The 16,875-nt window shown below is 40.4% G+C and overlaps 1 protein-coding gene across 2 annotated transcripts in view; it reads left to right on the top strand.

The window, feature by feature from the left end:
• Positions 1-16,875, top strand: part of PXDN (peroxidasin) — a 419,029-nt gene that overhangs the window by 366,472 nt on the left and 35,682 nt on the right. The window lies entirely within an intron of this gene.

The raw sequence follows: 16,875 nt of genomic DNA, 5'->3' as shown, positions 1-16,875 counted from the left end.
CCTTGGGGATTAGCGCCCAAGAAAAGAATCTGGGTATCATTGTAGACAATACGATGAAACCTGCGGCAGCGGCCAAAAAAAGCAATCAGGATGCTAAGAATTATTTTTTTAAAAAGGGATGGTTAACAAGACTAAGAATATTATAATGCCCCTGTATCGCTCCATGGTGTGACCTCATGTGGAGTATTGCGCTCAATTCTGGTCTCCTTATCTCACGAAAGATATAGTGGCGCTAGAAAAGGTTCAAAGAAGAGTGACCAAGATGATAAAGGGGATGGAACTCCTCTCGTATGAGGAAAGACTAAAATGGTTAGGGCTCTTCAGCTGGAAAAGAGATAGCTGAGGGGAGATATGATTGAAGTCTACAAAATCCTGAGTGGAGTACAACTGGTACAAGTGAATCGATTTTTCACTCCATCAAAAATTACAAAGACTAGGGGACACTCGATGAAGTTACAGGGAAATACTTTTTAAACCAATAGGAGGAAAAATATTTTCACTCAGAGCATAGTTAACCTCTGGAACGCATTACCAGAGGTTGTGATAAGAGTGGATAGCTTAGCTGGTTTTAAGAAAGGTTTGGACAATTTTCTGGAGGAAAAGTCCATACTCTGTTATTGAGAAAGAAATGGGGGAAGCCACTGTTTGCCCTGGATCGGTAGCATGGAATATTACTACTCCTTGGGTTTTGGCCAGGTACTAGTGACCTGGGATTGGCCACTGTGAAAATGGGCTACTGAACTTGATGGACTATTGGTCTGACCCAGTAAGGCTATTCTTATGTTCTAAAATACTGTTTTCTGAACTTTGTATATTTAATTGAGGTGTTTTTCATTCGTATTTTGGCACCAAAATGCTTCTGCAGTGGCCATCTTGGATTTCCCAATTTTTTTTCCAAAGTTCTCCAGATCTTTCAAAATACATTGATTTGCCTTAAAAGTGACAGGGTTAGAGTCCTCAGGCTCTTTTACCCCTATTTCATGCCAGATCTGCACTGCATGGATGCTGGAAAAGTGCCCTTGTGCCACAAGTCATGTGGCATGTGAAGGGGGGATAGGAGCTTAGGGCCTAGCCTGAACTGTGGTCTCTAGGACTGAGGAAATCTCAGGGGGCCTTGCTGCAAGGAGAAAATCCTTTCCAGAGCTCCAGAAAAGCAGCATACCGAAGCGTGGGACTGTGGTGGCCATGGAGCCCAAGAGATGTAAGGTGGAGTTACCCAAAGGGGGGCAGCACTCTGAACTATCTTGTAAACCCTTTTCTCCTGAATTTTTAACTTAATGAGGTGAGCTTATTTGGATATCTGAGATCCTCATATGAGGTCTAGCAGTGAGCCAGGGGGGCATGGGCTCCCAGGGCGCATTCGTCCCAATCTCAGAGGCTGACCAGGATTCTGAAGCACTTTTAGACAGGTATTCTGAAGGTGAGGGGTCAGACTCTCACAGATCAAGTCTTCCCTGTTGGGAGATACTTGCCCCAGTCTGTGACCCTGTATGTAAGAAGTGGTGGTTGCCCTTGACCAAGGGGAGGACCCCAGAGTATGTCAGCTATTTAAGCCTACAGGGCTGTTAGAGCTTATTACTGACTCCCTGTGGAAGTTAGACTCCCAGTAGGCTCTGTCCACTCAATGTTCTTTCCTGAGAAAGAGTGCAGACAACGTCATTTCCCTGGCATCCTGATATGAGTATTTTAGTCCTGGAGCATGGGATGTTCCTGAGAGCTCTTCAAAGGTAGAGAAATTGCAGGAGCCATTATGGAAGCTGCTCAGCACTGAGCAGCAGCACCAAATCGCACACCTGCTCGTGCTTCTCAGCGCGGCCGAAGACATTCACGGAAGCCTGTTAAAAGTGGGGCAGGAACTTGGAAAGTTCGCTCCTGCCCACTGCACCTCCACCAGGGATCGGCGGTAGAGGTATGAGGTTAGGATAGGGAGGGTGGCAGTGTGCAGAGCCTTGTGGCAACCTGCAATAATTTCGGAAGGGGGGGTGTATTTGCTCGAATAGAAACCGGGACCCCCATTTTGGCCCAAAAATCCCAGTTTATATTTGAGTATATACGGTATATGTTTTTTTTAAAGCAGCTGTTTAAAATGATTTCCCATATGTGTAACATACTTCTAAATACACAGAACAAAACAAAAGTCTTAGATTTCTTAGATAAGGCCAAAATTTTCAAAGTACAAAACAGCTGGATTTAAAAATGTATATATATTTAACAGAACTAGATTATTATGAGTATGTGCCTGTTGGAGTCAGACAGACTAAGTGATTTACCAGTGATGGAAATGCTAGCTTATCCCACTAAAATCATTAGTTGTTTTTTTGTGTACTGTCTTTGTAAATCCCACTTGGAAACTGCTTTTCCCTACGCTTATGGACAATTTATAAATTGTTAATCAAATTAAGACTTAAAAACTGTACAAATCCAATTTCAACAGTATAGGCATAAGAATTAATATGACATAAATTCTGAGCTCTGACTTCATTCCTTTTCACTTATTAAAGCTCATCATTTCTGGTCTGCTTATAAATTAATTTTAAACTTTAGAATTCTGATATGGAATCTTTCATTTACCACACCACCCCCCCTTTCCAAAACCATGATAGTGGGTTTTAGCACAGGACAGCACGCTGAATGCTCTACGCTGCTCCCGAATCTCATAGAATTATTATGGGCATTGGGATCAGTGCAGAGCATTCAGTGCGCCGGCCTGGGCTAAAAACCACTATTGCGGTTTTGTAAAAGGGGGGAGTTAATGAGAAAGAACACTAATAGATGAATACCTCATGCAAACTACCTATAACTGTTTATAGCAATTTTAATATGTACAGAAGTCTTGCTACAATCAATGCATTTTGTTTAACAAAAGAGCTTTGCATAAGTCATGATAGAAACTTTCTATATGTGGTATTCCTATACTTTGATTTAATTTATTGTTCTTGTAGATACCATCCTTTGAAATCTTCTTTGAATGGTGACCATTATGTCCATTACTGGAAAAGGGTGAAATGTTAACTTGTTCTACAAAGTGATTTTAAAAAGGGCAGTGCTAACTAAAGAAAAACAATTCTTGGATCCAAATGATCTTGGCAATTGTTTGATAGTATCTAATGTCTTATTTTTAGGTAAAATTATAGAAAAAGTTGTGATGGTGGTGGAGGGGGGTTTTCTAGTCCTTTCTTTTGTGGATAGATCACTTTGGTTGGATACAGGAGCACAACTATAATAGAGCAAGCCTGGCAAAATGCTTCAGGCTACCTGATACACAGGCTGCCCACATTGGATATGTTAAGCCTCCCATATCCCAACCGTGAATGATTTGTTCCTATGCCACTGTCTTCAACCTTCTCTTCCACCCTTGTCCACCATCTTTCATGTTTCTTTTTTTTTAATATACTTCACAATCATAAGCATGTCTAAGTGGTTTACAATAGGCAAATTTTGGAAACAGGAAAGGAATTAATAGGGGACCTAGGTTTTAAAAAAAAAATCCAGTATTATAGCTATATAATATTAAGACATGTTACTTTCAGTATTAGTAAGTGCCCAAGAGACAAATGGTGGAGAAGGTAAAGGAACTAAACAATACCAATAGACAGATATGAGGGGACTGTGAGAACTCTTGGACAAAATAAAGTAACCAAGGCAGCCTTTAATTTCACAAAGGATTCTACAAGATGAATATGGAATGGTAAGTAATTCCAGAGGGTGGCATTACAAACATGAGATAAGATTGTCTCGTAGTTCTCTATCATTTTGGACTGCTACTATGTTTTTTTCAGATTGGATTATTTTATTTTATGTTAGTTATCTTGACTTCTTTTCTTTTTTCTTTGGTTCCTTTTTGTTATTTTGTTTGTTATTGGACTGATACTATTAATGTATTTGTTATGTTAATATGTTGTATGTTTAATATGGTGCTTTAGTTAGATTGTGAGCCTTTCGGACAGATAGCAAATTTTAAGCATCTAATGACTATTACTATTGTAACCCGTTCTGGACTCCTGGGGAGGATGGGCTATAAAAATGAAAAAAATAAATATTAACAAGTCTCATATTGTAATGGGATGATATGGCTGGGAGATTTTGTTGGGAGGAACAAAGAAAATGAGTGGGAGTAGAGAGACCTGGAGACCTATGGAGAAAAGGTAGAATTCCAGAAAAGAAAGCCTGGTGGGCAGTAGTGAGTAAGTTAAAAGGGAAGTGATAAGACACAAGAAGCTAATGTTCAGGATCTAACAAGCTCTTTTTACTTTTATCACAGCTCTATTTCTACTATATAATTTAAATATAATAATAATTACTATAATTATAAAGTGTTCAGACCAATACCCGTGAATACAACGATCTCGCCGAACTGGAGTATATTTGGGACCATCATAATACTTCTTTTGTCCCTTTGCCAGCCTCTTTCATAATACAATATAATAGATCTTATTGTGTATGCTTATAATGAGATAGATTTCACTTATCTTAAAAGAAACTTCAGTAGGCTTGGCCTCTATCTCCTTTATCTCCAGCTGCGGTGAGGTTAAAGTGCTAAAACCTTAAAGTGCTTTGTGCTGCTTGTGCTTGCCATTATAATCGTGCTTGCTAAAATAAGATCTATTGTATTGTATTATGAAAGAGGCTGGCAAAGGGACAAAAGAAGTGTTATGATGGTCCCAAATATACTCCAGTTCGGCGAGATCGTTGTATTCACGGGTATTGGTCTGAACACTTTATAAAATTTAAATTATATAATAGAAATAGAGCTGTGATAAAAGTAAAAAGTGATTTAACAATCATCACAGAGTAATATTGTATATCTCTCCAGAGGTTAGTGTATTCAGGATCTAACAAGGAAATAACCCCATCAAAGTGTTTAGCAAAATGCAGAAGCTAGACAGAAGCATTCTGTATCAAATGTAGCTGATGAATTTGAGAGAAGAGAAGACCTTGGTAAGGAGAATTACAGTAATCCAAATGGGACAAGAACTGTGTCTAATGTGTTATTTCTTTCTGATAACATTAGAATTGTAGTTCAGCGTTCTGTTTTGTCCATGTTGGATTATAAAAATATTTTGAATCTTGAAATTGCTACAAAGATAGTTAATTGGATCCAGCTTCTTTAAAATATGGCAGCGAGCCTGATACACTGCAGGTCTTGATATAACCATGTCACCCTTTTACTGATTAGCCTACATTGGCTTCCAGTAAGGGCTCACATAATTTTTTAAACCCTTAATGGTCAATGCCCTGAAAGTTTAGTTTAATTGACAAATCTGTTAGGCTCTGGTTCTGAATCAAGACATTGCATGTATTTATTTCTGGAATTACCTATGCTCAGAAACATTTGGTTCAAGGCCGTTTTTTCCCATTACTATATGTATCTAGTAGTACAGCTATGCAGTAGTTTTCCTTTTGAAATTCAATTACTATAACTTTAGAAAAATGTTGAAGACCTATATATTTTTGAAATGCTACTGTTAAGTTATTGTGTTCTTATTAATTTCATGATGTGCTTCACTTAGTTTAAACTTAGTATCTTGTCTTAAACCTTTATTTTAAAGGGAGTTGGTGGGTAGTAAGTTCAGCATAGAATAGCATAGTACAAGAACAGGAAGTGTAAGAGCAGTCAAAATGATTTGGGGTGTAAAAGAGAATGGACTGCACATACAGCTAGATTCACTAAGGGCAGAGATTGGATCCGATCCATGAGGGAATCCGATCTGTGTCCGGGGGGGCTGATTCATGAATCACCCTCATGCAAATGAGGGCGATCAGAATCACGCCCCCAACTGCCTGCCCAGATTGCTTTATAGCGATTCCAGCACATGCGCAGACCATCTGTAGATGGTCTGCACGGGACCTCCAGGCCCGGCAGAGTATTTTATTTTAATTTTTAAAAACTTTTTTGGAGCCCAAGGTTTTAAACCGCTTTAAGCCCGTGGGTTAAAACCACGGGCTTGCACTTAGGGGGAAGGGTGGGAGAGTCGGGGCAGGCAGGAGATCAGGGCAGTGGGAGAGTCGGGGCTGCAGGAGTTTGGGGCAGGCAGGAGAGTCTGAAAGCAGGAAGCCAGGCTGAAAGCAGAAGTTTGGGGCAAAGAGCAAAAAAACAGGGCAGAGAGCAGGGCAGCAGAAGGCAGGGCAGTCGGAAAGGGCTTGAGCGACTGGTCCTCGCAGTCGCTTGTTTGTGATTGGCCAGCCCAGTCGGTGTTGCAGGGTTTTGGTTAGTGAATCGCGTCCCTGCCTACTTTGCATGCCGTTCGCCTCATTTGCATGTGTGGATCAGAGGATGGTCGGCAGAGAGGTGAGTGAATCGGGCCAGAGTAAAATCGGGTGGCAAAGGGATCACAAACTGATCGGTACACGATCGGTTTGCTTAGTGAATCTAACCCATAGTTGTCTTACTGTAAAAAAGGATTTTTGCATGACATTGGAGATCTGTTTGTTGAATTTAAGGTTCATGTCAAGAATGACTCCAAGAACATGAACAGTGTCTTTCAGGAGAATAGAGTTGCCCAATATGGTATGGAAAGGGAGGTTTGGAGGAGTCTCACTCCCAGAGAAAAGTATAACATCAATTTTCCATGGATTAAGGTAAAGCCTGTTATCTATGAACCATCTTCCCCCCAGTGTTATCTATGAACCATCTCCCCCTCTCTTATTCTCCCCTCCTGGTCCAGTAACTCCCTTCAGTCTGGTATCAACACCACCCCCTCCCCTCCCAAATGGGCTGACTCAAGGCTGGTTGCAGGATATTCCATCAGTTCAGTTGCTATATCTGCAGCATCTGCCATAAGAGATAGGAAGTATGGGTCCTTGAACCTGCCCTTGTGCAGAAACAGGAAGTTTGGGAGAGCTGTGGCTTCCACATGGGTGAAAGCTCAAGGCCCTATATTTCTGTCTCTTACAGTGACTTCTGCAGAGTGATGGGTTATCCTTTATACATCTTACATTATACATACGTGAGAAGAGATTAATGCCAGCCTGGATGAAGTTTCTGGACCATGAGCGAAGGGAGAGAGGAGAGATACTGGACATGTTGAGAAAGGCAATAGGAAGAAAGGGGAGGTACTGAACATTGGGGGTGGACTAGGGAAACATAAGAAATACTGGACTCTTGGGGGATGGGCATTGGAGACCGGAGATGCTCGACAATTGTGGGGGGAGTTTAGGAAGACAGAAATAAGATTTATTTATTTAAAAACTTGTGCCCCGCTTACACCTAAGCGGTCCACATAGTACATCCATAATTTTTAGACATTGCAACAATAAATAGACCTTACTTTAAAATGCACTCACAAGAAAGTAGCATAAATCATCTTTCATTTTTAAAAAAAGCCTCTTCAAAAATAGGCTTGTTTTCAGCACCTTTTTAAATTTCTGAATATCAGAAATCACCCTGAGTGATCCTGGCAGGTAGTTCCACCAAGACACCCCTGCCACCAAGATTACAGAAGATCATATTTTAGTATAATGCACTGTCATTAATTCCTCATTCTCCAGTCGTAGTGTCTCTTCTGATCACAGATGATGATTTGGTTGATATATTCTTAACAGCTGACTCAAATACCAGGGAATACCAAGGTGTAACTCTCTTTGAAATTCAGCATAAGTATTTTATAGACAGTCCTATATTTTAATGACAGCCAGTGAAACCATCTCAGAAATGCTGTAGCATGATCCAACTTGCTTCCTCAATAAATCAATCACACTGCAGCATCCTGGACAACCTGCAATGCTCTACATCTCACAGCAGTCATCCCTAAATACAATGTGTTGCAGCTGACTGTCTGAACAGCAATCTGGAAATCATATGCTGAAAACATAGACTTCAGCTTAATACTCTCATGAAAAAAATTAGATTTTACCACAGCCAATACCTGCTCCTCATACACAATGTTGAATCCAACCAAACTCCTAAGATTTTTAATCACTTATGTATTGGTATTTCTAAATCATCAATATATTGTGGCCACTTTAAATCCTCTTCCTTCCCAAGCAGCATCACATCGGTCTTTGTGAGATTCAGTGCCAACTTATAGGAAGTCATCCATTTATGAACAGCTTGTAAGCACATGGACATGGGGAGAACTAGGGAGACAGAAATGTTGGATATTGGTGGGGGAGGAGGGGGCAGAAGAAATTCTGGATATGGGAGGAGACTAGGGAGACAGGAGATAGTAGACTGGAAGAAAAGCTAGAGAGACAGGAGACAGTGGATATGAGGCACTGGGGAAATGCTGCATGGAGAAGAGAAAGGTAAGAGTGAAACACTGGGGTATAAGTCTTGAGAAGGAGAGAGAATTTGGGAATGGGAAGGATGAGTTGAGGGAAAGAGATGAAATATGGTAAGTAGATGCCATAAAAATAGGAAGATCGAGGACTGAATGATGAGAAGAAGTAAAATCTGGTTAGAGAAAAAAAAAATAAATGGAAGGAAATTAAAAGGAGGAGGGATGAATATTAGAGAAGGATGAAGGGTAGTGAGTGAAGATGGGGCAGGAGAGAAGAAATGTCAAATAGACAAGAAACCTTGGAAAGAAAATTAAGAAAAGACATAGGAAAGCAGAAACCGTAATCTGGGAACAGCATGATTAGAAAAATAAAGTGGTCAGACAACAAAGAAAGAAAAAATAATTTTGTTTTCTATTTGGTGATTAGAGTATGCCAGTTTTTGAAATGTACATGTCACTTAACCCTCCATTGTCCCAGGTGCAACACACAGATTGTGAGCCTACTTGGCACAGAAAGGTGGTATATCAAATCCATGACCCTTTATGTGGGAACCAACCCAGGGCCAAAAATTGAATGGAGGACCTAAAGCCCTCTAGCATGCTGAAACTTCTTAACCTTCAGACAGCTTTGGGCCCTCTAGCCTGGGGATGTAGGGCTATTGCCCTTGTTGCACCCTCTTTAGTGCCAGCCATAACATCTGCTGTCTTTATAATTAGGAACCAATACAAAATGTGATCTAACTCCAGAGGAAACTATAGTAATTAAACCAAATTCCTCCTATATATTCTATTTATTTTAAACATGGTAACTGCACTAAAAATGTGAGGTGGGAGACCATCAGTTAAAACACACTGGCTCTAGCAAAACCACTCCTCAAAACCTTCATTAGACCCACCTGCCCTTCCAGTTTCCACATTTTCTTTCTTCCAAGCTACTTGAACGTGTTGTTCACTGCCATTGCCTTGACTTTTTCATCACAAGCTATTCCTGATCCACTACAATTTAGTTTTGTCCTCTACATTCAACAGAAATAGCCCTAGCTAAAGTCTTCAGTGACCTGTTCCTATTCATCCTTTATCTATCTGCTGCTTGTGACACTGTTGATCACTACCTACTTCTTGATATACAGCCATCACTTGGATTTTGGGGCTCTGTTCTATCTTGATTTTCTTATTTCTCCTATCGTGCTTTTAGTGTATGCTCTGGTGGCTCCTTCTCCACTGCTGTCCCTCTATCAGTCAATTTATCTCAGGGCTCTATCATGGGACCTCTTTTCTCTAGGTACTCTGATCTCTTCCCATGGTTTTCAGTATCATCTTTATGCTGATGACTCCCATATTTATTCCTCTACACCAGAAATTTTGGCAGCAATCCAAGCTAATTCCTAGCCTGCTTGTCTGATATTGCTGCCCGGATGTCTTGCCACCATCTGAAACTAAACTGAGCTTCTTATTTTTTCTTTCTAAATTCATCTCTATTTCTGTGAATAACCCTCTCATCCTCCCATTCTCATCAGGTAATAACTTTGTGGTCATCTTTGACTCCTCTTTCACTTTCTATGCACTTATCCAACAGACTGCTAAAACCTGCCAATTCTTTCTGTATAACAAAACCAATATTCACTTATTCCTTTGTAACCACTACCTTATCCGCACTCTTATTACCTCACAATTAGATTACTGCATCTTGCTTCTGACAAGTTTCCCATTAAACCATCTCTTTCCCCTTCAATCTGTTCAAAATTCTGCTCCACGACTTATGTTCTACCATTGTCGCTATGCTCACATTGCCCCTCTCCTCAAGTCACTTCATTGAACATCAAATTACCCAAGATGTATTACCTTAATTTCTCGACAATTCTTATGTAATCAGCCTATATATCTTGTAACTTCATGACAACTCTTATGTAATCCGCCTTGAACCACAAGGTAATGGCGGAATAGAAATCACTAATGTAATGTAATATAGTTCAAATTTCTCTTATTCATTTACACGTGCATTCATTCTCCGGTCTTATCTTTTTCCCCAGGAATTCTACAGTATTGATTGTGTAATTCTCTTTTATCTGTACTCTTCTCCACTGCCCACTCCAGACTCCATTCCTTTTATCTTGCTGCACCTTATGAATAACTTCCAGAGTTGGTATATCAAACACTGTCTCTGGCCATATTCAAATCTAGGCTTTTAACTCCTAATGTCTATTCACCTGTTAAATACTCATGTCTGTTTTAATCATTCACACAGTAAGTAATTCCCTAATCCCTGGTTTGTTCTGTTTGTCTGTCTTGATAGTCTTGAATAGATTATAAGCTCTGTAAAGCAGGGATGGTCTCATACATTTTTAGTGTATAGCACTGTGTACATTTAGTAGTGCCATAGAAATGATGATTAGTAGTACTAGATATCCAAATCAGCCTCTTAACACCATCAGCTGCCACTATTGAAAAATTGAGCAAACTTTCATAAATATGAATTTTTCATGTAACTGAAAAGTTCAGTTATGGAAGTAAGAATGTCAACTGTAAACATGCCAAACCAGAGATAAGCTAAGGAAAGAATTGTTGACTCTGACCTCTCCCCATTCATTTTGGAGCTCAAGGTTTTCTTGCTTTCCTTTGCAAATGCTTTATTAATTTATAGAGGAAAAGATAACAACATATTTTTTTTTTAGAGTCCAGATTATTTAAAGGCTTTTCTTTCTCGCAAAGGGGCTGTCACTGTTTCTGTGCCTCAAGTTTAGCTGGTATTGAATATTGCACTATTAGTATTTTTGCCTACTCTTATATAGGTATAATTATTATTTAAGGTTCCCTTTTATCAAGCCGCATTAAGGTTTTTTTTATCGCTGGCTGCTGCGGTAAAAGCTCCTAAGCTTAGAATTCCTATGAGTATTGGAGCTTTTACCGCAGCAGCTGGCGATAAAAGACCCTAATGTGGCTTGATAAAAGGGGGCCTAAATGTTTTCTTCTTCAATGTTTATTTATTTACATTTCTTATATAGCACTTCTATTCAAAGCAGTTTACATTCAGGTATTATAAGTATTTCTCCCTGTTCTATTTCTTGTTCTCTCTTCTTATTGTGGACTAAAGGCAGGGTGGATTAAAAATCAATGATTTAAAAAATTATATATTTTTTTTATTTAAATTGAATTATTTTATTTAAATTGGATTTTTTAAATAAAATACTTTTTTAAGGAAAAAATCTATCTAAAGATAGTTTTTTAAAAATTTAAGATACATTATAGTCCAAAAGTTATTCATCATGAAATAAGGTGGGTTAATAAATGCCAATAAATAAATGAAGCTGTATATTCACGCATTGTTTAAATTTTTTTGCTAAGTCTCAATGGGTGGAGTAATGTCCTCAAAGATCCTGTTGTATGTTCTTGTATGCAAAATAAAACCCAAAAAATATAGGGAGGAAAAATATGTAACTACAACAAAACCTCCCCAACCCCAAGAAAACAAACCGACAAGGGGGAGAGACAAGAGAACCCAAACCTCAACCTGAATTAGCCAACAAATTACATATAATGTGAAACAGGAGAACCCTCAGTAACACAGCCACCCACTTGGGGAGGGCTGTCACAGGCTGACACTCAGAAAGAGTGTGAACTGTGAAACATCCCCGGGTTCTTCCTGTTCGTGAGAATAAATCAAGTGCACCCCCAAAAAGTGCTGCGTGTGAAAAAAGATTATAATAAATCAAAAAAACACACTAGAAACAGTCAAGGAAGCTTTTGTCTCTACTCCTTGTCAGGGGGGCCAAACAAGGAAGGAAAGTGTCCAAATCTGTCCGAATCTGAACCAAGCCAGTCAATGAATGGAAGTACTTAGCTTCTCTGGGCAATAGAACAGCCAGCCGATGTGTGACATCATCCGTCCAACGGGACTCCGTTTCGGGGGTGTACACCCCCTTCTTCAGGAACAACTGGACTGTAGTAAGACTGGTGATTCCTCCGACGTAGCTACGTGTACACCCCCGAAACGGAGTCCCGTTGGACGGATGATGTCACACATCGGCTGGCTGTTCTATTGCCCAGAGAAGCTAAGTACTTCCATTCATTGACTGGCTTGGTTCAGATTCGGACAGATTTGGACACTTTCCTTCCTTGTTTGGCCCCCCTGACAAGGAGTAGAGACAAGAGCTTCCTTGACTGTTTCTAGTGTGTTTTTTTGATTTATTATAATCTTTTTTCACACGCAGCACTTTTTGGGGGTGCACTTGATTTATTCTCACGAACAGGAAGAACCCGGGGATGTTTCACAGTTCACACTCTTTCTGAGTGTCAGCCGGTGACAGCCCTCCCCAAGTGGGTGGCTGTGTTACTGAGGGTTCTCCTGTTTCACATTATATGTAATTTGTTGGCTAATTCAGGTTGAGGTTTGGGTTCTCTTGTCTCTCCCCCTTGTCGGTTTGTTTTCTTGGGGTTGGGGAGGTTTTGTTGTAGTATGTTCTTGTATAACAGAAGAAGGGAATATCTTTTTGCAGGAACAATTGATACTTCACAAAGTGCACATACAACAGAATACTTACAGGAAGTAGCAGCAAAATGTGAACAAAAATTCAAATGTCTAATATGTAGTTTAGTCACAGACAGTGCTGCAAATGTATCCAAGATGAAAAAAAAAATAGAAGAGCATGAAGAGAATACAAAGCTAATAACATACGGTTGCGGTGCTTATTTGCTGCACCTCCTAGCCAAAGACTTCAGTATCCCAGAAATAAAGACTAATGTTGTTGAAATTGCTAAATACTTCTGTAACAATCATTTTTCTGCAGCAACTCTGAAAAGAATGAGTGGGACCAAGCTAATGTACCCACAACATTTATTTATTTAAAAACTTGTACCCTGCTTACACCTAAGTGCTGTACATAGTGCATCCATAATTTTTTGACATTATAACAATAAATAAATCATACTTTAAAAATACACTCATAGTGATCACATGATGCTGTGAGCTGGTGAGCAGCTACTTGAGCTGACTCCGGAGCCTTTACCCTCATAATCAATCTTTTGGAGATGATCACCTACCTGTCATTTTTTTTACTATAGTGTTCGCTGGTAATTGGACAAGTTTTTAGTGAAGTCTCAGCCAGTAATGTAAACAAAAACAATGAAAAAAGACAGAGAGAAGGGGAAACCCAGGGAAGAAAAAATGGCGATGCCTCTCATGGTGCTAGCACACTACTTACCCCCAAGTGGTTTTACAGGCACTGGGACCTCACATGGAGCAAATCTCATCCCAGCTTACCAAACTGGAGTTGCTTCATGAAGATAATTCGACCCACGTCACAGAATTGGAGACTCGATTGTCCACAGTGGAAAATGAAACTACGACAATGACGACAGACGTGGTGTCACTGTTTACTCAACTGCGCCAATATCAAGAAAAACTGGAAGACCTGGAAAATTGATCTCATTGTGGAAATTTAAGATTTATGGGACTCCCGGAAAATATTGATGACTCTGTTCTTCTCTCGGTGCTAGAATCCTGGTTGGTGAGTGAACTGCCTAAGCTGTCGCCCCTGGGCCCGGCCAGATTCGAATGGGTGCATCATGTGGGAACCCAACCAGGGAAAGATCAACATCTTACGGTGGTTATTGGAAAACTGCACAACTATCACCATAAAGTCGAAATACTTTGGGCTTACCGGCAAAAATGAGACTCCTTGCTTTAGGAATCTCAACTGGTGCAGATCAGACTAGATCAGGGGTGTCCAACCTTTTGGCTTCCCTGGGCAGCATTGGCCAAAAGAAATGTTTCTGAGGCCGCGCAAACGCTGCAGCAAGACAGAGGAGGGAGCCGTCAAGATGGTAAACACCCAGGGGCAGCAGAGGAAAACACTGCATCGCCTTTGACCGGGGCCGCACAAAATACTTCACGGGGCCACAGGTTGTACACCTCTGGACTAGATTATTCCGCAGCTTTAACTGATAAGAGGTGGATTTTCCATCCCATTTGTGCTAAGTTGGTGGAGCAGAAACGTCGGTTTATGTTCATCTACCCGGCCATATTGAAAATTCAACAAGATGGAAAATGGCATGTTTTTGACTCAGCAGAGACGGCGGGAGACTTTCTTAATAACCTGGAGTCCTCTACATCTGGTCCTACTTGAAAGCTAACTCTATCACTCCTGTTACAGGTTTTGGTGGTTTATTGTTTCTTGAGTATTACTTATAGTTTTCTCCTTATATGTGTATTTACATCTACTAGAGGGGAAGGTACTGAAGGCATCAGTATTGTGCTCTGCACTCCTGTTGCTGTTTTGGTGACAGAATGGCCATGTGTTCTCTTGGGGGGGAGGGGGTATTGGGGAGAATGGATTTGCAGGGGTAGGGTGTAGTGGGTATGGGAGGGTAGGGTATATGGATGTTAAGCTCCAGTGTGTCTATGGTTGTTATCTACTGTTAAGATTATGGGTGCTGCTACAGCATTTTCTCTGGGCTAGGGCTGGGCACCTGGAGAAGAATAGGTTGATATTCAGTTTGCAGTTCTTGCCGGTGCATTATGAGCGATAAGACATTCAGAATTATCTCATGGAATGTGTGTGGAATTTCTTCCCCTGTAAAACGAACTAAAATCCTTCAACACTTAAAACATCACAGAGCTGATTTGGCATGCCTCCAAGAAACCAGATTGACGGACGAGGAGCATGACAGAGAGAATGGGTGGGTCAGGTCATTTCTGCTTCCTTGACCCATAAAAAAGAGGGGGTTGTACTTTTGGTAAGAAGGGGATTCCCTGGTAAAGTAGAGCTGTTGCATAGAGATGAGTCTGGAACATTTTTGTTATGCAGAGTACTCATGTGTGGACAAATGTTCAATTTACTGGTGGTATATGCACCCAATCAATATGATAACACATATTTTACTTTTCTTGCCAGAGCTGGTCTTTGTGACCGGACCATCCTGTTGATCATGTTGGGTGACTTTAATCAAGTGATGGATCCAGATCTGGATTGTATGAGTCCGGGTCCCTCCCTTTCCACAAATATAACTAAAGGTATTCCCTACCTGTGTGACACATTAGACTTGATTGATCCCTGGCGTATTCTTCACACAATAGAAAGAGATTACACACATCAGTCGCGTGTACATCACACGTTTTCCAGAATTGATTTCATTTTGACTTCAGCTCATTATTTTTCACAGGTTCATAGAAACATAGAAAAATGGCAGCAGAAAAGGGCCAAAGCCTATCAAGTCTGCCCACTCCAGTGACCCTTCTCCCTGAGTTTGCTCACCAACCTCCTGCCCTTACCTCATTAGAGATCCCACATGAATATCCCATTTATTTTTTAAATCTGCCACGCTGTTGGCCTCAATCACCTGCTGTGGGAGTTCATTCCAATGATTGACCACCCTCTCAGTGAAGAAATACTTTCTGGAGTCACCATGAAATTTCCCTCCCCTGATTTTCAGCGTATGCCCTCTGGTGGACGAAGGTCCCATAAGACGAAAGATATCCTCTTCCACCTCGATACGACCCGTGATATATTTAAATGTCTCAATCATGTCCCCTCTCTCATGTTCAAGCTGCGAAAGTGGGCCCCTTCTGGGTTTTGGATCATTGACCAATTTAGATAGACATACAGGGTGATTCATCGCCTCTTGGGGGGGGATGGTGTTTCCCATCATATTTGGTTAAAAACCTGGATTTTATACAGTATCCTAATAAGAAGTGGGAAGACTATACCACTTTTAATGCTCAACATATAGATACCCCCCTTACAATTCTGGTAGGCTGCCAAAATGGTACTTAAGGGAGACATCATCTCTTATGTAGCAGCGCAGAAAAAGCGCATGGCCCAGAGTATCTTATGTTTGGAGAAGGAATGTGATGTTTTGAAGTGGAAACATCTCGCTTGGCCTATGCCTCAATCCAGGGAAGCCCTTGCAGTGGCCCAGGTTGCCCTGAATACACTTTAACACGAGCATGTACAAAAATATATTTATTACATTCTTAACAGCTGACTCAAATACCATGTTAGACAGAACTCTGTAGTGGACTGATTTGAGCAGTATTTCAAGAACTGGCCTATTCTTCTGATTGTAAATATTAAGATTATACCAGCAAGAATGAGTCTGTAGAAAACATGATTTAAATCAAGTCTTTCTGACTAGTAATTTTTTAAAAATTTACCCTGAAAAAAGGAGCTTGTTATATGAAATGTTTTCTATATGAGGTATCATATTTTTATGTTTAAATTTTGTAACTATGGTGAGCTATCTCCTTTTCTGCTTTTTGCAGTTTATAAATAAAATAAAATGGGAATGAATGCCCAATAGTTTCAGTAAGATGCCTGAACCTTTTCTCTAGCAAGCAGTATTATTCATTGAAGGTAAGAGCACCCAAAGAGGTGCCATTAATTTCTAGTCCCATAGCTCTAGTCTTATATATATTTAAAAAAAAAAAATCACAAGAGTGCCATCCAAACATGCTTCTCACCCCTCCTCCAGCTTATCCTCTATATCTTTGTGGATGCTAAGAGAGAATGGAAGCAATCTCCTGTCACTCCTACTCCTTGCTTCTTGTGTGCAAAGTGATGGCCGCATACCCTAAGTGGTCATATCACAGTAGTACCTCTAGGAGTCCAGGCTGCCTTCATAAGGCCTAACCAGTTGGCACATCCAAACCAGCAGCCAAGTT

The sequence above is a fragment of the Geotrypetes seraphini genome, chromosome 3 (assembly GCF_902459505.1).
Source record: "Geotrypetes seraphini chromosome 3, aGeoSer1.1, whole genome shotgun sequence".
NCBI classification, from domain to species: Eukaryota; Metazoa; Chordata; class Amphibia; order Gymnophiona; family Dermophiidae; genus Geotrypetes; species Geotrypetes seraphini.
Note: the sequence above shows the minus strand (reverse complement) of the source record. Positions and strands in the feature narration are given on the sequence as shown.